This window comes from Plecotus auritus, assembly GCF_963455305.1.
Source record: "Plecotus auritus genome assembly, chromosome: 5".
NCBI classification, from domain to species: Eukaryota; Metazoa; Chordata; class Mammalia; order Chiroptera; family Vespertilionidae; genus Plecotus; species Plecotus auritus.
Genome location: NC_137776.1, coordinates 128,434,752 through 128,460,655, shown reverse-complemented (window position 1 = coordinate 128,460,655; position 25,904 = coordinate 128,434,752).

Genomic DNA, 25,904 nt, shown 5'->3' with positions numbered 1-25,904 from the left:
TTCCTTACCCACTGTGGCCTAGTCTAGAGATTTCTATATAGAACTCTTTAATTTCTTCTAAAGTAATTTTACTTGAGTAACAATAGCCTCTACCTCCACATGATTATGGGGGGGGGGATTAAAACAATATAATACAAGAAATTATTTAAGAGTTCCTGAAAAATATTAAATGCTCAATAATCCTCTCCTTCCCTCACAGTAAACAATAAGGACCATGAAAGTGACATTACATTCCTAGCACTTAGCACCATGCCCAGAAGATGGTCAGTGGTCAAAAATAGTGGTTGAATGAATAAATGTACAATGAAAGGGAAAGAGGAATCAAAACACCCTTTCACGTGGCTTCCTCCTTCTTTCACAAACATAGAGTCCCAGGGCCCTTTGTCCTTTTCCACCACAGGACCCCCAAGGAGAGGAGTGAATGTTGCCTGGGAAAACATAACCTTGCCCAACACTGTTAGCTCTAGCACAAAACGTGTTGCTTTTCTTTTATTTAAATCTTAAATTCTTATAGAATTTTTAATAAAAAAATTATGTTTTCAACTACTCCATAACACCTTATTCTTATGGATATCTGTGTTCATCTTTATGCATACCCTCTGGCATCACACCTTTACCCCAAGAGTTTAGAACAGTTATGACAGTGGCAGGCACTTGGAATTCAAGTCTTTTGAAGTTTCATACCATGGAATTGGGCTCCTCTGGCAATTTTACATAGACAAATACAGAGACTGTTAAAACTCATCAGAAATGAATACTGTGTATGTAAATTGGAACTCTAATGAAAATCATTTTTTTAAAAAAAGTACATATGTTGTATTGAATCCTCAGAATCATCTTATGGAAAAACCAGATGTCACCATGTTTAAGAAATCTGCCACATTATTCTGTGTATGGGGCTTATAGTAACTTACATTTTTTAAAATGCTAATCTTGTATTACATCCATTCTCCCTCCTATAGGACATTAGCACAGATACATCCAGGTAGTTACGTACCGTGGAAGCAAATGATAGGTCATGTATGCAGAGTACTGGCATCTAGACTGACGCAGGAAATAAGAAACTGAGTCAGCATAACTGTGGTTTATTTTTAAGAACAATGACTTAGCAGGCATTTAGAATCCAGGTCTTTTGATGTCTCAAGCATCAACCATTAGTTTGTAAGGCATCCCAATGACCAGTATTTATATTATTTGGCCGTCTACTGGATCCTCAGTTACATCTGTCTGAGACAGGGAAAGTAATAAAGCCAAAGCTAAATTACAGACACCACTATGGAGAGACACAGCCCCTCATTAGAGGATGAAACAAAATATTAGAGAGCCCCCCGAGGGTAACCCGGACTTCCGAAATTAGCAGGTAAAAACCCCAAAAGTCCAGCAATTGTGCTCTATCGTCTGTCAACAAAAACCACTTTCTTTTCTGTTTTTTTCATGTCTTCAATTTTCAAAGATTAGTTTAAGATTACAGGAGGCAGTGAGTTTTAATTAAAAGTAGATTGAATAGATTAGTGGACTGGAAAATGGAACAGAGCCCTGATGCTTAATACAGTCAATTATTACTAATATTTCTTGTAGTTCCATGAATTTATACTGTTCTATGGCTAAGCCCTATTTTTATTATCTTGTATTTCAAATATAGTATATGTATTTATAAATACATTTCATGGATCACTCCTTTAATTACAGCTGTTGAAATTATTGGAAGTCTGTATTAAACAAAAATATCATATATATCTAATCCTTGATAGCACATTGTCATTAACAAAAGTTAATAATTCTGTAGAAGGCTTACTATCTAATTAAGAAAAGATTGTGCTTCAAGGAGGAAAGGCACTCACAATTTCAGATTATTTCATAGCAACAGTAGGAGAAGAAGCTGGTTAGGAAAGTTGGGTTATTGCTTATGGAAGAAAGGAAAGATTACATTGTTTATCCCAAAAGGGAGCTATTTTGTGAAGATGAGACAAGAGTCTAGCTGCATTAAGAGACAAGATCCAGGAAGTCACTTAATGATTACACGTGTAATCACATTATGAACATGGTATTTAAATACTGGAGCTCTAAAAATAGCTGAATATTTGAATAACAGACAAGGTTATAACTCTTCTTAAAAATTAAGTTAGATATGCAATTTATTATTTGGTATTATTTTCCTTCCTTTTTCTATTATATATTTCCCCTTATTTTTCTGTATAAACTAACCAAATCACCAATTATTTATTGAATGCTTATTTTAGGGAAGGCATCCTGGTAGGCACTGTGATAACCTTGCCATCAAAGAGCTCATAAATTCACTGGCATTGGGAAGTGAGAGAAAATAAACACATTAAAAACTGAGTGGCTAGACAAACATAGATGTTCAAAACAGCAGGTGAAATGTCACAATGCAGCTCCTGCTTCACTGTCTGAGGAACCCTTCACATGTTACCTGCAATTCAGGGATGCCAGTAATCATTTCAACCTTGGATGATGACCGAAAATTCACTTACTTTACATTTTAATTCATTTGTACTGAAATATATTAATGATATAGAAACATGTGCATGGTAAGTAATCCTTCTATGAGTTTTCACAAATAGATACATCCAGAAACCACTAGCAAAGCAAGACATCAAATATTTCCATCACCCCAGAAAGATCTCTCACAACACTTTCTAGCCAATCCCGTCTCTCCCATACTGGCCTCAGAGGCAGCGTTTCTTGATTTCTATCACCATAAATTAGTTTTGCCTGTTTGAACTTATATAAATGTGATCATAGAATATAAATTCTTTTAATTTTGGTTTCTTTGGATCAACAAAGTTTCCAAGATTCATCCATGTGTTGTATATATTCAGGGTGGGGCAAAAGTAGGTTTACTGTTGTATGGAAAATAGTAATTAGTAAATAATAATACAAGAATAAACTCTGTTTCATGTTCTCACATCTCTAAACCTATGTTTGCCCCACCCTGTGTTAGTACATTCTAATGCTAATAAAAATTAATAAGTTCTAATAATTTCCTTTCTAATGCTAAGTAGTTATGCTCTTAGTTTCTTGGTTATCTATCCAATGAAGTACTTAAAACAATGTTAGTTTTCTACTGCAACATAACAAATCACAATAAACTTTATTATTTCATAATTCTTTAAGTCAGGCTTAAGCTCAGGTGGGCTTGACTAAGTCCTATGTTCAGGGTCCAGAAGGCCTAAAGCCAAGGAGCTGACCTGCTGGGCTTTCATCTGGAACCCAGGGAATATCCCACTCTCGTGGGTGATTGGAAGAATTCAATGCCTTGTGACTATAGGTCTGAGAGTCCCATTTCCTGGCTTGCAGTTAGCTGGGGTCCCCTTTTGGCTCCTAGACAACACCTGTATTCCTTATCATTTAACTCCCCTCTCCCCCATCTTCAAGCCAACAGAGGCCTATCATATCCTGTGCTTAGAATCTGATTTTTCCTCTGCCTTCCTCTTCTGACAGAAACTGGAGAAAGTTCTTTGCTCTTAAAGTCTCCCCTTCAAAGGTCAAGTCTGCCATATAAAGTATTAACAATCATGGGAGTGATATCACAATCACATGCTCCGGGTAGTCCAGGCTGTGAAATCTTGGGGGCCCTACCTAGGAATTGTGCCTACTACACTAACTGGAATCATCGTCTCAATTTATTTATTTAAATGATTGAAACGTGGCTGGAGGAGTGAGCAGGGTCAGCAAAGGTTGACAGTACAGGTCAAAGAGCATCCACCCTGGTCTGGACAGGACTGAGAACTCTAGACCAAAAAGGAACCCAGGAAACACCTCATCTGTGGCCATTTGTAAAATACCAGGCAGAAGGATTTACAATTCTGTTGGAGACTTTGGGAATACTTAATTATAAAATGATAAGAGCACAGCAAACTAAGTGAGCCAGAAGAGGAAGGAAAATACCTGCTATTAGAACAAAGAAGTATAACAGGAAATGAAGTGTAATCAGAGAACAATATCTGGCTAAGCAATAAACTCACTTACATAATCACATTAAGCAGACATCCAGTACTGATTTAACCAAATTACGGCCTATTTTTACTGGGAAATGGAAGAAGGAAAAAGGGGATGTGTGATATAAGACTGCTAAGATTTAATATTCCATAATGTAAAGTAAACAGAAATTGGTGAATAAAGGGATATGTCTAATTTTAAAATATGAACATAAATCACAGGATAAATTAAAAGAATTTGAATAGGTGGTGATGAGGTAGGGCAGAGGGCTTTTCTTTTCCATTATAAAATTTGTGGTACTTGAATATGAAAGCGACATAGGTTTAAAAATACCTATTATTAAAAAGAAAGATAGCATTTTTATGCAGACATTTCATGTTTTAACAATTACCCAAATATATTTAACTCATAATCTAAACAGAGCTGAGCTTTTGCACTCCAAGAGTTTTTAAAAAATTGTATTGGTTTTAGCAACTTAATCTCATTTTAATTTTTTGCTGTTGTTAATGATTAAAATAATTTTAAATCAATAACCTCTACAGAATTCCTTTTTTTTTTTTTTATGTATCTCACTTCTCTTCATTCATATCAGCTTGCAGGGGATTGGATATGGGAGGGGAGATTAAAAACTGTATCAAAGTTGTGAAAGAAGCAGACTATAAAAAGGGCCTTCAGAAAAAAGAAGGATGCCTTTTCAGGCTCAATATTTTAAGTAGACTGATTCAGGAGTTATACATACTTGGAACAGTGAATTCTAGACCTCAGCCATCCCCTGAGTCAGGTCTACCTATAACAAGTACAGGGGTTCTTTAACCTGGGACTTCACAAAGGCAACACATGGGTTTGTCTAGAGTGAACACTCACTCATTAAAGAGAACCACACACTGGCTTTCTTATGCCGGTATATCCTATCTAAAAAGAGGGAATATGCTAATTGACCATCACTCCCTCACAAAGATGGCTGCACCCACAGCTGAAGCCAAGTTCCCATAAGGAATCTTAATGAGCAATCAGCAGGGACCTGAAACTATGCCCTCCCCCACCCGGCAGGGGTTGACAGGGGACCTCAGGCCGCATCCCCTGCCCTGGCGTCAGGCTAGAGGACCTCAGGCCATGCCCCACCCTGGCAGCAGGCCCGGGGACCTGAGGCCATGCCCCCCGCCCGGCGGGGCTTGATGGGGGACCTCAAAGTGTGCTTCCCGTCCTGGTGCTGGGCTAGGGGACCTCAGGCTGCCCCCCCGCCACCTAGTGCCAGGCCGGGGGACCTCAGGCTGTGTCCCCCACCAGGTGGGGCTTGACAGGGGACTTCAGGCCATGCCCCCCACCCCAGCACCAGGCTGGGGGACCTCAGGCTGCACCCCCCACCCCAGCACCGTGCCAGGGGACCTGAGGCTGCACCCTCCTGCCTGGCGGGGCTTGACAGGGGATCTCAGGCTGTGCTCCCCACCCAGCGGGGCTTGACGGGGGACCTCAAGGTGCACCCCCAGTGCTGGGTCTGGGGAACTCAGGCCACGCCCCCCCCACCCAGTGGGGCTTGACGGGGGACCTGAGGATGTACCCCCTGCTGGTGCTGGGCCGGGGGACCTGAGGCTGCATCCCCCCCGCCTGGTGGGGCTTGACAGGGGACCTCAGGCCATGTCCCCCACCTGGCGGGGCTTGACGGGGGACCTCAAGGCATGCCCCCCACCCCGGTCTGGGCTGAGGGACCTCAGGCCACACCCTCCATCCTGGTGCCGGGCCAGGGGACCTGAGGCTACATCCCCTGCTTGGCGGGGCTTGACAAAAATGGGACTGGACAGGTCTGGATCTAGCTCAATGGGGGTGGGGACCGGCCAGGTCTGGGTCTCATGCGATTTTGAGGCACATGTGGGTGGGGATTTGACTTTGGGTCCCGTGTGTGCCCCAGACTCTGACAGGAGGAAGGTTTTCATATACATTTTACTAATTTTCTTTCATCTCTGACACTTCTATTATAGAGAAAGGGCAAATAGCAATATTAAATTATTTCCTCTAACTAATCCCCTTTTAATGTGCACAAATTTCGTGCACCGGGCCACTAGTATGCAAATAAGGAGAACTGATTCAGTGTGAGGTGTATCAGACTCCAGTTTCGTTTCACCAAGTAACCGAAAACAGCCCTCAACACTTTTCTGCTGAGAAAGTAACTCTACTCCTGTCCAGATCCTCTGTTGTGTCCCAGGTTCTTCTCACACATGTTCCAGGTCCGTTCTGGTATGATTGCAACTTGCTTCACAACCCCTCTACTCATCCAAATCACTATCTCTGGAAATGACTCATGATACGGATCCCTGTTTCTCTAATCATAGTGCTTCATGCAGCCTTTTCAAAACTCTGTTCTTTGCAATCATTTTGCTGTGGGACTGTGGCATTTCTTATGTATCACCATTAAGCATTTCCTAAGCAAGGTGACTTAGGACATTACCATTTAATCTCTTCTTGCATGGGATCTTATCGGTTGCATAATTATGTGATACTTCAGGAGACATTAAATGGTAATGTTCTAAGCCACTTTGCTTATAATTATAGGCAGCTAATTTATATTATATTTTTAATTGAATAAATATATACCAAGAAGTTATATTAGGCTCTGAAATGATGAATGAGATGCACTCTTTGGCCTCAAAAAGCAAAGAGCTGAGAGGAGAACAACAATTAAGGAGGCGGTTTTAACCCAGCTTCTCATGTGCCGTAATACAGAGGGCCACACGAGCTCGGGTAGCACCCGAAAGGAACACTGAATGCAGGTGTAAGAGGGGGTGCGAGGTGGCTTTCTCAAGAGGTCAAACTGACTCTGATCATCATTTCAAACAATATTCCTTGATTTAAGAAAACAAATCCACTTTATTTCTGTCTAGTTTCTTCTCCTCTCACGGAGGTTCCACTGAACTCCCAACTCACAAACTTTCCCACCTTCCTTCCTCACATGACATCCCATTAGAACCTTGATTCTCAGAGGATTTGGAGATTGCTCAATGCAAGGAACACGCACAGTCTCAGTATTGCGTGTAAAGATTCGTGTCACTGAGTCCAGCCTTTGCTGGCCATTCCACACTAGCATTTAAAAAAACAAATAGCAAACAAACAAAATTTCCATGTCTTACTGTAACACCACAGATGCGCTTTATGTTTGCTCTGCTGCTCTCAATGGTCGGGAGCTGACACAGCAGCAGCAGGAATCTCAGGGTCAGTTCCTACCTTTCTCTACTCCCTATAAGAAAAGAATGGCATCTTTACAATTCTTTTCACAAAACCTCTTGGTCCACACGAGCAAATCGAACTTTTAAAATGACTACATCTTCTAGAGGTACGTGGAGACAGAAAACATTTACACTATAAACTATAAAATACCAGAAATTCCACTGGAGCAGTACACTGTGCGTGTGAGTACTTTTCCCCCAAGGCTGAATATTCTGCAAACTGGTGCCTGTTTAAAGAATTTGGAATAGCTCGCTGGAAGACAAAAAACAGAACTAACTTTTCAAGCTCCAATCCAACACAAGAAACAGCAAGGAAACTTGAGTCAAAAGTTAAGGGAGAGAAAAAAGGAGGCAGCTGATTGCCTACACTCCACTGTTAAATATAATGATGCTGAAAAATGCTAAAAATTGTCCTATCTAAAGAAACTTGATCTTGAAAAACCTGGGCCTGCACAGGTGGTGGGGCAAAGTGTGGGGACATTGGGCCCCACAGCAAGTGCAAGTTGTGTGGCCAGAGGGATGGCTTTGGGGGTGAGGTGGGGGCAAGTGTGGCCTCTTTACCTCATTGGGCTGCCCAGACATTGTACAGGCGGCTGGCTCCAGATGATCTGAACTTCAGAGCACGTCTTTGACCACCCATAGGAAATTGTTGCAACAGCTGCAATGCAGAAATGCTCAAACCCTATGAACCCAAGGATGGATGGAGTTGATGTCCTGGGCAGACACATAGATGCCTCTGGAAAGGTGCACAGCCATATACATCCCAGCATACAGAGGGGCCTGCCTTCCATTGTGAAATCTCTTACTGAGCAGCAAAGAATAAACATATGTGCAAGAACATTCTATAGTTGATCCTATAGAAAAAAACAATGGAACTTAAACCCATTAATATATCATGTACACACATGTTTTCAGTAGCAACCATATCTTCAGGATCCAGAAAAAAACAAAACAACCCTCAAAAAACATAAGCATTGTGAAAAGAGTCAGTCTCAGTAGTTATCTCAAAGGACTGATGGCAGGTATTATATCTTCAAACACTACTAAAGGCCAGGAAACAATGAAATATATAATACATACATTAAATGCTGAAATTTAAGAATTGGCAGCTTTGGCAAGAGGGAGAATAAGGAAGCCAATGGCAGAAGCAGCATTTGATCACGATGGAAGCTGGTATACCAGCCCCCTGAGTCTCTGCTAGCTGACAATTTATTTATTTATTTTAAAAATACAACTATATTTTAGGTGGCATTTTTTTATAAGCTGAAGAAAGGCTATGTGACTTTTAATTGGAACAAAGAGGTGCAGGGTTTCTAAGTAAAAAGGATTCATCCAAAAATAATAATAAAATAAGAAACTTGATCTCATGTATAAGATTTAACTTAAAAATTACCTCCATCACCTACCATAGCACCTCATACTCAAATGCATCAATCGGAAGGAGCAAAATCTCTAAAGCTTTAGCCTTGTACATATCAAAGGCCTTAAATTCTCAATGGCCCGGAAGCTAAGAGGAGCTCCTCTTGACATGCATATGTACCTACCAAGGTGATTCAGAGGCAAGGGATCATATCCTAGTGGTAAGGTTGAGGAACTAAGGAAGAGCAACTAGGGTGGCATACCAGAGCAGGATGAATAAGGCACTCGCAATTCTGGAGAGATGAGTGTAAAAGGAAGAGAAGAGCAGAAGTAGGGGGCAGATTTTTGTGAAGAGTCTGAGGCTGACTTTGGTTGAGGATAAAACCAAACCACCTTCCTAGGATGTTTACATAGTATAAAGGGAGTAGGTCCATGGCCAGAGAAGGAAGACCCTGTGATAGACACCATCTCCTGGATGCTCTAAATTATTGCTTTTATGCTAGAAACAATTTTTAAATGTGAACTTTGACATTTCCTGCTAATTTGTAGAGTTAAATAACTTTGGTGGTTCTTTTTTTAAAAAATATTTGAATACCTTCATGAAAGGATCTCATTTGAATACAATATGTTGCATGTGCTCTCATTAGTAGGAAGAGAATAAAGAAAGCATCTACAAAATAAAATATATATGGAACATCTGTTTAATCTCCAGTGCAATTTTATCACCTATATAGAATGCTACTAGATCTACCAGATACTAGCATCAAAGCAAAATGAAATATCCAAGGTTGGCTCAATGGATCTTTTGGGTACTTCTGTGACAGAGGCAGGAAAGGTGGCAGAGAGGTTGCTTAATTTTTATTATATTGCTAGAGGTAATTAACAATATTTACCAGATTAAAAAGTTATTCACCTTTCCACTTACTAACAGAGCTAAAGTTACCGTGATTAGGGAGTTTCTTATTTCTAAAAACTCATGTTCCTGTCTCATTTTTCTCTTAATGTAGTTTCCAAATTACATTATATTAAATAGCAGTGCATATTATACTACTTAGTGAAGTTTATTTCAATGACAAATCTCCATTGCTAGAGCACACTCCTAAAAACCAAGATGTGTGATGGCCTTGGTGTGATATCTAATAAGTGCAATCAAGTCAACAAACGGATACACAAATTTCAGTTTAAAATCACCCAGACACCTAAATTAATAAATATTTCTATATAAATAAGTGAAAATATTTTCAAAAGGATTGTGGGAGGATGGTAGAAGTGACATAATTTGGTGTTGTTTCTTTCTTTCCTGAATCAAAATGAATATGATAGAAAAAAATTCCATAGTCAACATCTACAACAGACCTAGGTGACAAGGAACTATCACAGACACCAAAATACAAATAGAAAGCAACAAACTAGCAATAGATCCAAGATAGAGTATAGTGACTATGCGAAAGGAAGCAAAGACAAGGCAAGGAACCCGTCAAAATGCTACCAGGTACTACTGGAATCCCAGGAGTCATTTTGAGCAAATAAAGAGTAACTGGGAGAGGACACTGAGGCTCCAATTTGCAGGCTGGAGCAAGAGGGCTTTGAGAAATTCTGATGCTAGTCTGACTCTGGACCCAAAAACTTCCTAAAACTAATAGACTGCCGGACCCGCCCAGGATAACTTCCCTCACTCTGAACAACTGTTAGAACAGAATTCAAACTAAGTGTTACAGAAATGATAATGTCAAAAAGGGAAAAAAATTAATTAAAAAAGTAAGTAAAATGGGCAGGATATAGAGAAGGAAGACTTCAGAAAATATAAAGACATCTATTTTATTACTTTGTAAAACAAGAACTCTGGAGCTGCTATGTTGATGATACAATTTGAACTCCGGCTACCCCACATTGTGATATGCTATATTTGTAAACTAAGCATTTGTTTTGAAAACTTGGAATTTAAAAAAAATAATGTAAAATACTTAATAATTTTGTATCCATTTACATTGAATTATTATTATATTAATTAATGTTTTGTACTGATAATGCATTGGTTTTAATAAATATTTATTTTATGTAATCAATACTTTTAACATTCAATTAATACACTTATATGGTCTTCAGATAATATTATAGACATTGGGATTAAATAACACAGTATTAAAATTAATTTCACCCCCCAAAATTAATTTTACCCACATTTTATTTTTTTAATGTGACTACTTGAAAATTTAAAATTATGTATGTGCTTTATTATAATAGAATAGAAGTTCCAGGAAACAAAGCAAATAAAGATAATTAGAAAACAATATAGAAATGTAAATATTGGTATTAAGGGGATTAATCTGTATTGTGATGATTTTAAAAGGATATTTATTTTTTTAGCCCTAGCTGGTTTGGCTCAGTGGATAGAGCATATGCCTGCGGACTGAAGGGTCCCAGGTCCAATTTCAGTCAAGGGCACATGCCTGGATTGCGTGTTCAATCCCCGTAGGGGGTGTGCAGGAGGCAGCCGATCAATGATTCTCTCTCATCATTGATGTTTCTATCTCTCTTTCCCTCTCCCTTCCTCTCTGAAAATCAATAAAAAATATATACTTAAAAAAAGATGTTTGTCTTTTAGAGATACATACAAAAATGTTTATAGATGAAATGACAAGACATGGAGAGAGGGTTGAGAGGAGTAGGTGGGAGTTTAGAGGAAACCATATTGGTCATGAGCTCATCACACTGAAGTGAATGGTAGGTACACACAGATTCGCTATACTCTTAATTTGAATGATGTTTGGATATTTCCATAATCACAATGTAAAAACCAAGAACAAGGAACAAATCTACTTCTATAAACTGAAAAACACTTAAAGAGAAATAAAGATGGCTCTACAAGGTGCAAAGTAAAGGGAAAAGATGTCAAAATAAAGGCTCCTTTTCTGTAACATCAGCACTGAGATGAGACTGGAAGGAGGCTCCACTAAAGCTGGTCAGTTTTTCCATTTATGAAATGTTCCAAATCTTTATGAAGCATCTGGAGAACAAGGATTTGGCTAGATTCCCATTCCACAGTAATAATGAGACATTTATTGAGAAAGAATGTCAAAAGGAACAGCTTTTAATGTGGCTATATACACACACCAGAAACTGAAACACTTAAAGCAGTCTTCACCCCAATTTACAAAAAAAACCAAAAAAAACACATAATATAATGTCAACAACAACATCCCATTATTCTGGTAATATATTACAGTGTAAAACCAAAATTCGAACTCTGACAGAATCTTGGTTTTAAGATTATGTTATAACTAGAGACCTGGTGCATGAAATTCGTGTGTGTGTGTGTGGGGGGGGAGGTGTTGTCCCTCAGCCCAGCCTGCACCCTCTCCAATCTGGGACCCCTTGAGGGATGTCCAACCGCCCATTTAGGCCCGATCCCCCTAAATGGGTGGTTGGACATCCCTCTAGCAATCCAGGACTGCTGGCTCCCCACTGCTCACCTGCCTCTGCCTGATTGCCCCTAACCGCTTCTGCCTGCCAGCCTGATCACCCCCTAACAACTCCCCTGCCAGCCTGATCAACACCTAACTGCTCCGTGGCTGGCCCAATTGCCCCTAACTGCCCTCCCCTGCTGGCCTGGTTACTCCTAACTGCCCTCCCCTGCCAGTCTGGTCACCCCTAACTGTCCTCCCCTGAAGGCCTGGTTGCCCCCAACTGCCTTCCCTTGCTGGCCTTGTCACCCCTAACTGCCCTACCCTGCAGGCCTGCCCCCCCCAACTTCCCTCCCCTGAAGGCCTGCCCCCCCCAACTGCCCTCCCCTGCAGGCCTGGTCCCCCCCAACAGTCCTCCCCTGCAGACCTGGTCTCCCCCAACTGCCCTCCCCTGCTGGCCTGGTCACCCCCAACTGCCCTCCTCTGCTGGCCTGGTCACCCCTAACTGCCCACAACTGCCCTCCCCTGCAGGCCATCTTGTGGCAGCCATCTTTTGTCCACATGGGGGCAGCCATCTTTGACCACATGGGGGTGGCCATCTTGTGTCTTGGAGTGATGTTCAATTTGCATATAACTCTTTTATTAGATAGGATACTGCCAAAGATTTTCTTTTTAGTAATGAGATAACCTAACGTGTATTATTGATAATAAAGCATTTTTAATATTTAGCAATATAGATATAAGAGAAAACAGATATAAAACGGTCTAGAAAGTAGCAAATTTTTTCTAATGGAGCATTTTATGAAAGACTAAAAAAACGTGGATTTCTAGTTTGCTCTCTTTCTGAATTTTCATTTTTTATACAAAAATATATACATCACTCCATATAATTTCTAACATAAGTGCCAGTGGTGTTATAAACTTTGGATCAAATAGCAAAGTTTGCTCTGGCCTCTCTTTTCATTATACTCCAACTTCAGTCTAAAAATAAACTCTGGCCACCAAATAATCGGGAATGGTACAGAAGAATGGGTACAGAGAATGTAAAAGTGACCGTCAGTGCCCATTTGGTCAGACCAGTGGTTGGCAAAACGCAGCTCGCAAGCCACATGCGGCTCTTTGGCCCCTTGAGTGTGGCTCTTCCACAAAATACCACGGCCTGGGCGAGTCTATTTTGAAGAAGTGGTATTAGAAGAAGTTTAAGTTTAAAAAATTTGGCTCTCAAAAGAAATTTCAATCGTTGTACTGTTGATATTTGGCTCTGTTGACTAATGAGTTTGCCAACCTCTGGGTCAGACAATGTGTTATGCCCCTCATGTGTGTTATATATGTAAGTCTCATTTGAACAACCTTGTGAGATACGTACATATTTACATTTTATTGGCAAGGAAATTGGCAAATAATGTTCTCTTGGTACTTCAATTTAACTTAACAAACCTTCCTCAAGTGCTTACTTTGCGGGCACTGCCGATGGTGCTGAGAAATCAGAGAAGAATATGATATTATACCTGTTTTCCATTTGCTCAATTTACTGGGGAGGCAGACCAAAGAGGAACTGATCAGAAATTATTGTATGGTAAGTCCTGGGGAAGTACAGATGATTCCTAGCTTTTTCGTGCACCAGAAGGACTTCTGAGATAAAGTGAGACGTGGGTGGGCTACAGAGAGTGGGCATGGGTCTCTTGATAGAAAAAGGGAAGTAACTCAGCAAAGAAAACAATGTGTCTTCCCGGGGAAGGAAGAAAATTGGATGGAAATAAACTACAATCGTCAGTGCTAGGACCCAAGAGGAAAAGAGAAAGGAATACAGAACAAGAAAACATAGATGGGGAAATAAAGACTAAAGGAAGCTGAGGGAAGTAGTCCCTTATACTGTACTCATCTAACATGCATTTGGCATGGCCTGGTTTTTTAACCAAAAGGGAAATGTAAAAAAATATATATATATATTTGCACGAACCCCTGACTTTCTTAAGTGCTCTCGATCACTAAATAATAAGCTATCTTCATCATAATCTCTCTCTCTCCTTCCACACAGCATGGGCATAACTAGGGAGTTACGTGCTCGGGAAAGAGCTGAAAGAGCTGCCTCCTCTGTTGAATTCGCCTTGGTGAACTCAGGTGCCCTGCTACGTGCACGGAGGCCAGGCACCTTCCCTGTTCTCATTCAAGTGTTTCACGGTGTCATGCGCATCTTCACAGGATAAGCTCCACATAGAGCGGATGAAGCAGACTGCTTCCTATCTGCTGACAGTTGTTTTTACCAACCTATTAGACCGAAGTGCATTCTACAGAACGCCAGGAAAATGATGCGGTAGTGGAAAGAATGATTTCAATATTAGAGCAAGTGCCATTGTCACTGCCAACTTGACTCCCTTAATAATGAGGGAAAAGGCAGTTGGCGGAGAGGCAGGTGAGAACACTTTGGAGAGGGCCGAGTCCCTCGGGGGCCCCTGTAAGGCCAGCACCGAGCACAGTCCTGCCAGGGCCCACATGTGCAGCTCTGGCTCTCAGAACGCCACACATGCTCTCAGTGAGAGCCAGAGGGAAAAGAGCAAGGCACGTTTGACAGCGTGCATGTTCCCACTTGCTCTCAGAGACACGCTGGGGTTCACAGGCTTCGTTGCAGCACTTGGAAACTAGAATCTGGGATGCCTGGGATGTTGTAATGTTTAAGCAAAGTCACTGAGAATGATCAGAGATCATCAACTGAAATATGCATTTCTGCATAATGGGATATTAATGAAGGAATATCAGCATGGTTAATATGCCAAGTTCTAAGACATAGTGTTGTTCTGTCAGTTGTTTTTGTTTTTTTTTTCTATTTGGTTATAAAGTATTAATCAACATTTTGGCATTACATAAGGATCAGAGGTTCAGTGAAAGGGACATGAAAGTAGTTTGATCTCCTTCCTCTTCTCAGACAAGAAGGTAGAGGACTACCTGAAGCCCTGACCATGCAGCACAGTGTCGCTGAGACCTAGCCTGGCAATAAAGATGGGACTTCTGCCTGCAAGTGTCAGAGCGGTGCCATGGTGTGCCTTTCCAGACTTGCCACTCTCTCCAGGACGTGCTGATCAGAGTCCGGAAAATAGTCTGCATTCCAGTTGAGGGCGGGTGGTGGTAGTGGCTAGGGGTTTGGGGGCAACAAGCCAAACAAAACAGAAAACCAGGACAGCTAACAAAGATGAAGGTATTGAAGCTGACAATGGTGAACAGGATCTGGAGACAATTCTGAAATGGAGAACAAATGTCTGATTTTATGCAGTTTCTAAGGTTATGACCCTGGATGCACTGAGAGCTTAACGGCTACAAATAGCAAAAAAAAAAAAAAAAAATCAATTCAGCTAACCATGATTTATACTAACTTTCTCATATGGCAAGGATTCTGGAAGTAGGCGGATTCTGGCTTTGGTTTAGCTGCTCAGCCACGGCAGAGCTCCAGGCCCATGTCTCCATGGTCCTCTTGACATTCTTGTCATGGTTGCAGATTACTGCAGCAGTAGGTCATCACCACATGACCATTTTAAAGCCAGATGATGGGATGGCCCATGGCAGAGCATTTACCCTCAAACCAATCTCTCAAGTTAGGAAGGAATAAAACCATTCTAAGTAATGTGTAACTCATCTATAACATTAGGTTCTAGACTCTAGAGTGACTAACTTGACCTTGTTTGCCTGGGACTATCTCAGTTTTAGCACTGAAATCCAGATCTCTGGAACCTTCTTGGTCATAAGCAACTGAGTGCTTGGTCACTGTATTAGTGTCACATGGCCATCTCTGATCAATTTTCCTGAGAAGGGCTCTCCACCCATTACCTGAATTAGAGTCTCTTAACCACAAAGAGTGGAGGATTCTTTTAACCTTGGCTGCACTTTAGAATAATCTGGGAAACTTTTATGAAAGTGACAATGCCTAGGCCCTGCTCATAGTGATTCTGAATCAATCTAGAGTATTTTTTGAGGATTCATACATTAAAAACCTAACCAAGTGATTCTAATGCACAATAATGGTTGAGAAGTAAACTACTTGAGAAGTTTAACAATGGGATCAACCACTGAATACTTAACAAAACAGGCCTTAAACAAAGATTATAACTTATCATGACTGGCAACATAATAAATCCTGAAATCAATGTGTTTAGTTTTCTAAAAAAATCATTGCTTTTTTTTAAAATATATTTTATTGATTTTTTACAGAGAGGAAGGGAGAGGGAAAGAGAGTTAGAAACATCGATGAGAGAGAAATATCGATCAGCTGCCTCTTGCACACCCCCTACTGGGGATGTGCCCACAACCAAGGTACATGCCCTTGACTGGAATCGAACCTGGGACCCTTCAGTCCGCAGGCCGACGCTCTATCCACTGAGCCAAACCAGTCAGGGCATTGCTTTTTTTTTTTTAACTGATACTCAAAGGTATTTCTATTTATAAAGCTGAAGCTCAAAAATGTTGTTACTCACCCTTGAGAGATCCCTCCCATATACATTGCACTTAATGCATCCTGCATTGCCAAATTTCCATTTTACAGGACAAATATACTAAATATTGAGGTACATGCTTGAAAACACTCTAATATATACAATAGTAATTTACAAACTTTCATTTAATTATCATGTCTATAATGATGGTAGAATGGGTTTAACTCAGTGGGCCCTGACCAAAATTGTTCACACAAGCAAACCCTAAAAATCATCTACCATGAGTACCAAGAATCAGATAAAAATAAATGGGTAGACTAAATGAGAATCACATTAAAATCATTTTGTTCTATGTTGGTGAGGGAAGGGATGACTAGAAGGGAAGAATGTTACATGCATTAGAAGTTTGCTACTTCAATCTCTGAGTTGTCAGTTGGTAGATCAGCTCTGGAGTCCATCCCATCAATAACAATTAAGTAATTTATTTGCTTACTTTGCTTTTCCCTTCTGGATCTCTTTATTAGCAATAACACTGCACTTGTCTGGGGCTGAATGAAAAGTTGGCCTTGGACATGAGAATTGTGGGGTGTTAGAGGTTAGAAACATAATTTGTGATGCTGAGAACAAACCTATACATTCTGTGGCAGGATCATGGTCTCAAGTCTCTCCTTTCTTTAATCTTCGGGGTAACAGGAATGTGCTACTCCTTGGAGACTGAGCCAAAGGGAATTGTATGAGTCTGTGTCTCACATGGAGAGTTGGGCCACATGTGGTAAAAGTATGGCCACTATAGTCTGTGAAGTCTAGGAATGCAACACAGCCAGAGAGAGAATCAATAGAGTTGTTTGGCAAAAGGGCATAGCTCAAAAAGTGTTCCAAGCATCAGTTCTGGGAAGTAAGACTAGACCACAAATGGAAATATCAACTACTATTTGAGATGTAAAATGTGTGGACAGTGAGAGCAAGTGGTTAATAACAATAATATAATGAAGTTTTATCAATGACTATGTGCCAAGCAATATGCCAAACATCCTAAAAAAATTATTTCACTTCATTCTTACAATATTCTCATGAAATTGATAGCATAAATGTCCCATATAATAGACAGGAAAACAGACTCAGAGTAGAGTGAGTTGCTCAATAGCACATGACCTGGTGGAGCTACAGTATGCACCCGGCATTTAATTGCATAACATTTCAGAAGTCAAGGGGAATTTCAGGATCTTATGGCAGCTTCCTCCTCATCAGACCCTCTCTCAAAACTGAGGTCTGTTCCTTCTTTCTATTGGTCCAAGAAAGGACCAGTAATCATGCAAGTTTAGATGGTTGGCCATGCTTCGGTGTGGGTTGTAATGACAAATCAGGAGAATTAATTTCTCTCTGAAGATATTCCTGCTCTACCTACTCACTCTCTGCTGGATAACAGACATTTGTGGCAGAATAACTTATTAGGCAATTAAATGCTCTGCCTACCTCCTGTTAGAAGAGACAGGCAGAAAGATGAAAAGGTAACTGTGCCCTTCAACAACCCAAGAAGTTCTGAGATTCTGATTTCTCTCGGGAGTTGGTAATACCTTTCGTGCTGCCTGGCCCAACATAAAAGCTGCTAGGCATCTGCGGTCCAACCTTATCAAGGCTTTGTGTGGGGGGACTTTAGCTGTGTTCCTCAGAGGGAGGAGAAGGGGACTGGGTTAAAAGAAGGGAGTTGCACAAATGTAGCCATGGTTCCTGGAATTGGAGGAAAGGGATGTGGCAATAGGTTCCATAAAGGGTGCGTCCCATGTGGAAGTCCCCAAGGAGGCAGCAGGACTTCTGATGGGGAGAGCTTATGTGCTTCCAGAGGTGGGGGACTACTAACTATCCAGCACCACAGTCTTCGAAATTGCTGCCAAAGATGCTGGGGCCACACTGGCAGAGAGTCTGTACCTGCCTCTGAATGGACCATAATGTCTTGTACAATGAGCATCCTGATGGCATCCTTGAAGGACCAAGAGGGTATTTCCTACGTTATTGTTGCTGCTGTGTGTGTGTTTTACCTCTGAGAGTGTATACCACACTAAAGACAAAAAAAGATCCCTCAGCAATAAATTATATTTGTTTTCTTCCTGCCCTCATAAGTGAGTGCTTAGAGCCAGATACAATTTAATATATAAATCTTCACCAATACTGCTCCTAGGGCAATTGAAACTAAAGAGAAAATAAACAAACGGGACTACATCAAGATAAGAAGCTTTTGCACAGCAAAAGAAACCATCAACAAAACAAGAAAGCCCACTGCATGGGAGAACATATTTGCAAATGTTATCACTGATAAAGGTTTAATCTCCAACATTTACAGGGAACTCATGCAACTTAATAAAAGGAAGATAAATGATCCAATAAAAAAAAATGGACAATGGACCTAAATAGAAACTTTTCGAAATAAGACAGAAGGAAGGCCAAGAGACATGAAAACATGCTCAAAGTCACTAATTATCCAAGAGATGCAAATCAAAACGACAATGCGGTATCATCTCACACCTGCCAGAATGGCTATCATCAACAAATCAACAAACGACAAGTGTTGGCGAGGATGTGGAGAAAAAGGAACCCTCGTGCACTGCTGGTGGGAATGCAGACTGGTGCAGCCACTGTGGAGAACAGTATGGAGTTTCCTTAAAAAACTAAAAATGGAACTCCCATTTGATCCAGTAATCCCACTTCTAGGAATATATCCCAAGAAACTAGAAACACCAATCAGAAAGGATATATGCACCCCTATGTTCATAGCAGCACAATTCACCATAGCTAAGGTTTGGAAACAGCCTAAATGACCATCAGCAGATGAGTGAATTAGAAAACTATGGTACAATGGAATACTACACTGGTATAAAAAAAGAAGGAATTCCTACCATTTGCAGCAGCATGGATGGAACTGGAGAGCATTATGTTAAGTGAAATAAGCCAGTCAGTGAAAGAAAAATACCACATGATCTCACTCATTTATGGAAAATAAAGAACATTATAACCTGATGAACAAAAAGATAGATACAGAGGCAGTAAAGCATTGAACAGACTGTCAAATTACAGCGGGAAGGCTGGGGAGTGTTGGGGAGGGGTGGGGAAGAGATCAACCAAAGGACTTGCATGCATGCATATAAGCACAACCAATGGACACAAGACACTGCAGGGGTGGGATAAGGGCATGCGACAGGGGGTAGGGGAGGCTGGGGGAAGGTCAATGGGGAATAAAAAGGAGATATATGTACTACTATATGTAACACTTTAAACAATAAAATAAAATTTAAAAAAAATTAAAAAAACTGATTTTCATTCAAAAATAATTTAATATATAAAATTAAATATCAACGTTTGTGGAAATAATTCATACTTTTACAGTGATTCCCCTATTTAATGCATGCAAATATTTTAAGTATCTAATATAGATAAGTAGCTATCCCCTTGTACAGAAGAGGAAACCCAGGCAGGTGATGTCACTATGTATTCAGTGGGCTGACATCATGGAGGAAAGAACCATACACAGGAGACCTACGTCTTGCATCTTGTGAGGAAATCATTTGGTTGAAATTAACAAAAACCACAATTCAACAACTGACCTGAGGATGTGCAATGGAACAGCGTGATGGTTTCCCTGCTGCGGCCTTACACCTCGGCAGACGTCCAATGGGGCCACAGGGTCTGGCGCCTCCCACCTCTTGGAAGGCCGTTGATTTTCAGCTTGCACATGCGCAGTTCACTGCCTTGTTCCGGCTTTTGGCGGGGGGAGGGGGTCCTGGGGTCCTGCCCCTGCCCTGCATGGACCAGGGGCCAGAGCCAAGGCTGGGTCCCTGAGGCAGGCGCTGCTCCTGCACTGTGACTCTGGGTGCGCGTTTGTTGATAGGTGGCATGAGCCCCACTCCTTAGAGATGATTCAGGGATGAGGGCCCTCTAGCACGGGGACACCCTGCTTCTCTCATCTCAGAGGTCCCCTGTCTTCCTCCAAAGAGCTCCTGAGATCTCGGAGATCAGCTTCCTCTGCAAAGAGAGGAGGCAATAGTACCTCAGGCCTGACTCCTCCCTTCTCTGAGCTGCCCCCATGGTCAGCTTCTCTCCTCTCCCTGCCCCTCTCTGGGCCCGCATTTACTCCCCCCAGGCCAGCACCCTGCCGGGCTCCAACAGCACTGTTTGACTTCCTGGTGTTAAAATTAAGTACAAAAGGTAGAGAGAGAGAACTTTAAAATTCCCTGAGCAGACAAAACCCTTTAAACCACATCAGTGAAACCTAATTTAGCCTATTCCGCAAAACTGGTGCTGCTTGAAAATGCCTGGGATAATCAGAAAAGAAGCTTAAGTCATCTTCCTAAAAAGCCTATAAGATAATCACTTTTAACCAATGCCCTGTCACCTGGAACCCCCCAGTGCAATAATAACCAATCATTATAAAGTTAGACAACTTCCTCATTTCCACTGTATAAGCCATCCTGTGAAGTCAGGGCCCCAAGTTCCCTATCAGTCTTTCAGTTGAAAAGCTCCCAGGTCACAAGTATTCTTAAATACACAATAAACTCTTACTAATTACTTACTAAAAACAAACAAACGGAGCTTAAACCAAAAAGGGAATTAATTGACTGATGTAACTGAACAGTCCGGGAGCAAAGCTGGCATCTGGCAGTGGGACTGAACTGATGTCAGCAGAACCGAGTTTCTTGCTAAGCTGTCTTCTGCTCTGACTTTATACTCAGGTTTCAGGTGTTGGCAGTTTGACTGCAAACAAGTCCATGGCTCTATTTTCCTAGGCTCAAGTGCAATTACAAATTTGCATTTCTGCCCGGCCGGTGTGGCTCAGTGGTTGAGCTTTAATCTATAAACCAAAAGGTCATGTTTGGATTCTTGGTCAGGGCACATGCCCTGGGGGGCATGCAGGAGGCAGCCAATCATTGATTCTCTCTCATCATTGATGTTTCTATTTCTCTCTCCCTTTCCCTTCCTCTCTGAAATCAATAGAAATATATTTTTAAAATGTGCACTTCTTTCACAATACCTCTTGCAAAAGTCTCATTGGCTCCAGTTGAGTCACTGAACCAAATACTCTGACTAGGGCAGTGGTCGGCAAACTCATTAGTCAACAGAGCGGCAAACCGCGGCTCACAAGCCGCATGCGGCTCGCGAGCCACGGTTTGCCGACCACTGGACTAGGGTAACAAAATGCTCCTTTTAGCCAGACCGGAGCCACCGAGTGTAGGGATGTTTAGAGATTACAATTCCACCCGTACATGGCTGAAGCTAAAGAGGAAAATAGAGGTACCCTTCCACAAGGGTGAATACATGCTGACTGTCCAAATAAAAACCAAGATGACCACTTTCAATGACCCTAAATTCAATCACAAAAGGTACTTGAATCTATAAACTGTTTTTGGTGAGAGAGGGCCCATCCCAGCTCCTTGCCTAGTCTGCCACTCTCTCCTCAGTCACCATCTGTCAAGAGTTGACAGCATAACTGAGTTGCCAAGCTTCTGGGAACAAACCCTCAAGTAGATCAGGAAGACCTCTGATCATAAAAAATTGAGTCCCAGCCCTGGATAGTCCTCCATCTGCCCCCTCACCTTGGGAGAGGTAAAACAGAGAGCCTGGAAATGTTGGCTGTCAGAGATTGGCCATGGATTCACAGACCTCTCAGACAGGGAGGGAGGGCACACTTTTTATGTCCTTATATCCATGATTATTGCCAAACACAACACAGTGGACTATCCTGTTGTGGGGGCAATGGAGGCAGTTCAGAGCTGCCTACAATCCAACAGCACAAGGGAATATACCAACAAATAAGAGTGAGAATTATGTCCCAGGAGACTCTGGTAATAGAATAGCAATGTTCCCAGAGGGTAAGGATGTGAGAGATGAAACTCAGAATTATTTCAAGGGTCAAAAGGTCCAGGGAGATAGTTACGGCTGAGTTCCCAGATCCTCAACTATAATCAAAAGGCATCCTGAGAGCCAGTGGACCAGGAAACTCCCACAATCTAAATGGAAATCTGAATAGTCTAGTCAGGCTCAGGGGGTCAAAGAATGCTTCCTTATACCAAGAGTATCCAGCAAAGCCATCTCTTACAGAACATCTTGCTGAGAAATGAAAGCTGCCATTATAGGTGCCGCTGCACAGCCAGCCACTGGCTGTACCTTTGAAGAGCCCTCTCGCTTCAGATATCATTCCTTCCAATGTCTCCCATCCTTAGACAGTTCCCACTGGGACTGGCCACTTCCCAGATGTGTGACCACATGGAGGACAGCAGAAGCACTGATGAGCACCAGGAGCCGTGGATTCCTAAGGTTCAGGCCCCAGGGAAGAGCCAGGACAATAATTCAGGTCCAACTGAAGAAAAGGGCGCGCGCCTGGGAGACCCAAATTAGGAGAGCATCAGGGAGCAGCGGCAGGATTGAGACCTTCCTGTGCCAGAGTGAAGAGCTACCCTGCCCAGTGCATGGGGCCACCAGAGGCACCTGGGAACAAGTGTCCCCCAGTACCTGACACAGAAGGAACAGGCTCCTCCCAAAAGTAAATTCCACGAGAGAATGAAGCACGTGTTTGAGTGACCTTGTCGCAGGAACAAAATGAAAAGGCAGGAAGGTTTTCTGCACAAAGCAGGCCCCGCGGAAAGCAGAGCTATCTTGATGGATAGAAGGGTATCTGAAGCGCAGGAGCATGGGGGAGTCACACATCTGAACGTGGAAAGGAAACTGGGATTAGATGTGGACTTCCTGCGTGGGAGGAAAGTTAGTTCAAGGAGGACCACAAAGCCCAAGCAGAGCTGTAACTGGTCATTCCTCTAACTAGAGGGCTCCTTCCTACCGAAGCCAAGGTGGAAAGTATGCTTGCCCCTTTGCTCTGGGAGAGGCATGGTCTCTAGCTTCCGAGGCTAGTCACCATTACAAACTTCCTTGACAAGATGGTCCGGATAAAGGTAAGAGATGCAGAAACACAGCAGACACATGGAAAGTTGTCTCCCAACCATAGTTGGAAATCAACCTTTATGTATCTTATTTTTCCTTCAATTAAATTCTATCCAAGGGACTTCACTTTATTCATCCATACAGTGGAATTAGAAGCACTTAATGTTTGGGACTGATTTGATTGTATAGATTTATGATTATTATTAAATTTAACATTTTTTGTTAATTCATTAAAGACTGATATCCCACCTTGGGTAAATTCTGTCTATGTCCTTTGGTATTTGTTCCACTCTTAGGCTAGAACAGGGGTGGGCAAACTTTTTGACTCGAGGGCCACAATGGGTTCTTAAACTGGACCGGAGGGCCGGAACAAAAGCATGGATGGAGTGTTTGTGTGAACTAATATAAATTCAAAGTAAACATCATTACATAAAAGGGTACGGTCTTTTATTTTTTTATTTCAATAGTTTTATTCATTTCAAACATTTTAACAAGAAGAATGTAAACACTAATTATTATAATTTGAAACTTCAAAAAATGGAGGAATCATAGCACAATAACATACCATATATTGAAGATGGCAAAGGCAAAATAAAATTGCCTAACAAAGGAAAGGTACAAAAGCCTTTCAAATTAAACTTAAATATAATAAAATAATTTAAAACTAAAACAAATAAAAAAGAACAAAATGTGTAAACAGTAAATTAAACATTTTCTTTAGTGCAACTTCCAAATTATGCCCGGGATGTAGATGTAGATGGCAATGTAGACTGGGTTGAAAGGTTTTTGGTCTTTAAAATATCAACTTCAGTGGGAACAGTGTTGTTGGTCTCCTTTTTAGCTAATGCTCTGATACTGTGCTCTCCAGGGGCGTGTCTCCCTACATCACCAGGATAAAGTGTCTACGCATTCCCAGGGTGATGTCGGTGGGACGCGTCCGCGGGCATTACAAGGAGCCTCTGGAAGATTGAGAGGTTGTTCCTTCTACTGAATGGGCGGATATAAATCTGCCCACTCAGAAGAAGGAGCTGCGGCCGTGTTTCCTTACGTTGCCATGTTAACACTGCTGCTGGTGAAGGAGCGGAGGGGAGAGCAAGAGAACCCTCCGCTCTTTCGGCTCCGCGGGCCAGATAGAACAGCCAAACTGGCCGGATCCGGCCCGTGGGCCGTAGTTTGCCCACGGCTGGGCTAGAATGTGCTGCTTGGTGTTAAAACTACAATCTTAAACCTCAAACATAAGGTCTGGTCAAAGTTGCCCAGGCTGCGCTGAGCACCTGCTGTTGGCAGGATTTTCCCCCAGACATTCTCAATCCCTTCACTTATCTGGAATTCAAGAATTCACCTTCTTTCTTGGCTGAATTTTTTTTATAAGGACAGATTATACATAAATCTAAATGCCAATTAAGTTAAAATTGTAAGTATTTCAAAACTATGTAAGTTGGTTTTTACAAAAATATTGCCAAAGAGCAAAGAAAGTGAACTATTTCTGTGGTTTAGAAAAATTTATATACCCTAACCAAGAGTATGCAGTGACATTTTAAAAAAGAATAGTTAAGCCCGGCCTGGGTTGTTCAGTGGTGAGCATTGACCCATGAACCAGGAGGTCATTGGTTCGATTCCCAGTCAGGGCACATCCCCAGAATTTGGATTCAATCCCCAGTTGGGGGCGGGGTGGTGTACAGGAGGCAGTCAAAGGATGTTTATCCCTCTCTATCCCTCTCCCTCTAAAAATCAATAAAAATATATTTTTAAAATAAAAAAGAGTAATTAAGCATATAGAACAGATTTTTCCTTCACAATAATAGGCTAGATTTTTTTCAAATATATGTATTATATATAAAATCCTCATAAAACCTATGATCTACACATTATATTGCTTTGGTATTGGAATTAGGATTTAGATAAGGAAATGTTTCTATATTTTATTTACATGGTTCAAAAATCCCAACACACAAAAAGGTGTAGAGTAAAACATTCCCCCTCAATCCTGTCTATCTACTCTATAAATATTTTTATTAGTTCCTCGTGCATCTTTCCCAAATCAAACATTTTCTGATTCATCTCCCCCCTTACATAAAAGTTGTATATATTGCCGAAACCGGTTTGGCTCAGTGGATAGAGCGTCGGCCTGCGGACTGAAGGGTCCCGGGTTTGATTCCGGTCAAGGGCATGTACCTTGGTTGCAGGCACATCCTCAGTAGGGGGTGTGCGGGAGGCAGCTGATTGATGTTTCTCTCTCATCGATGTTTCTAACTCTCTATCCCTCTCCCTTCCTCTCTGTAAAAAATCAATAAAAAAAATATATTAAAAAAAAAAGTTGTATATATTGTTCTGCTCCTTATTTTTTTTCACTTAAAATTATATCTTGAGATTGTCTCATATACTAACACAGTGTTTTCTCATAATTTCAGCACTGTTTTTAATAATTATTTAACAAGTGCCCTTTTGATGGGCATTTATGTCATTTCCAATTTTATATTATTTCAACTAGTGTTGTGACAAATAATCTTGTGTATTTTCTCTGCTATATATGTGCAATATAAATTCCCAGAAATGGATGGATGAAGCACAAAGGTTTACAACTTAGATAGATACTGCTGAATTGCCACCTATAGGAC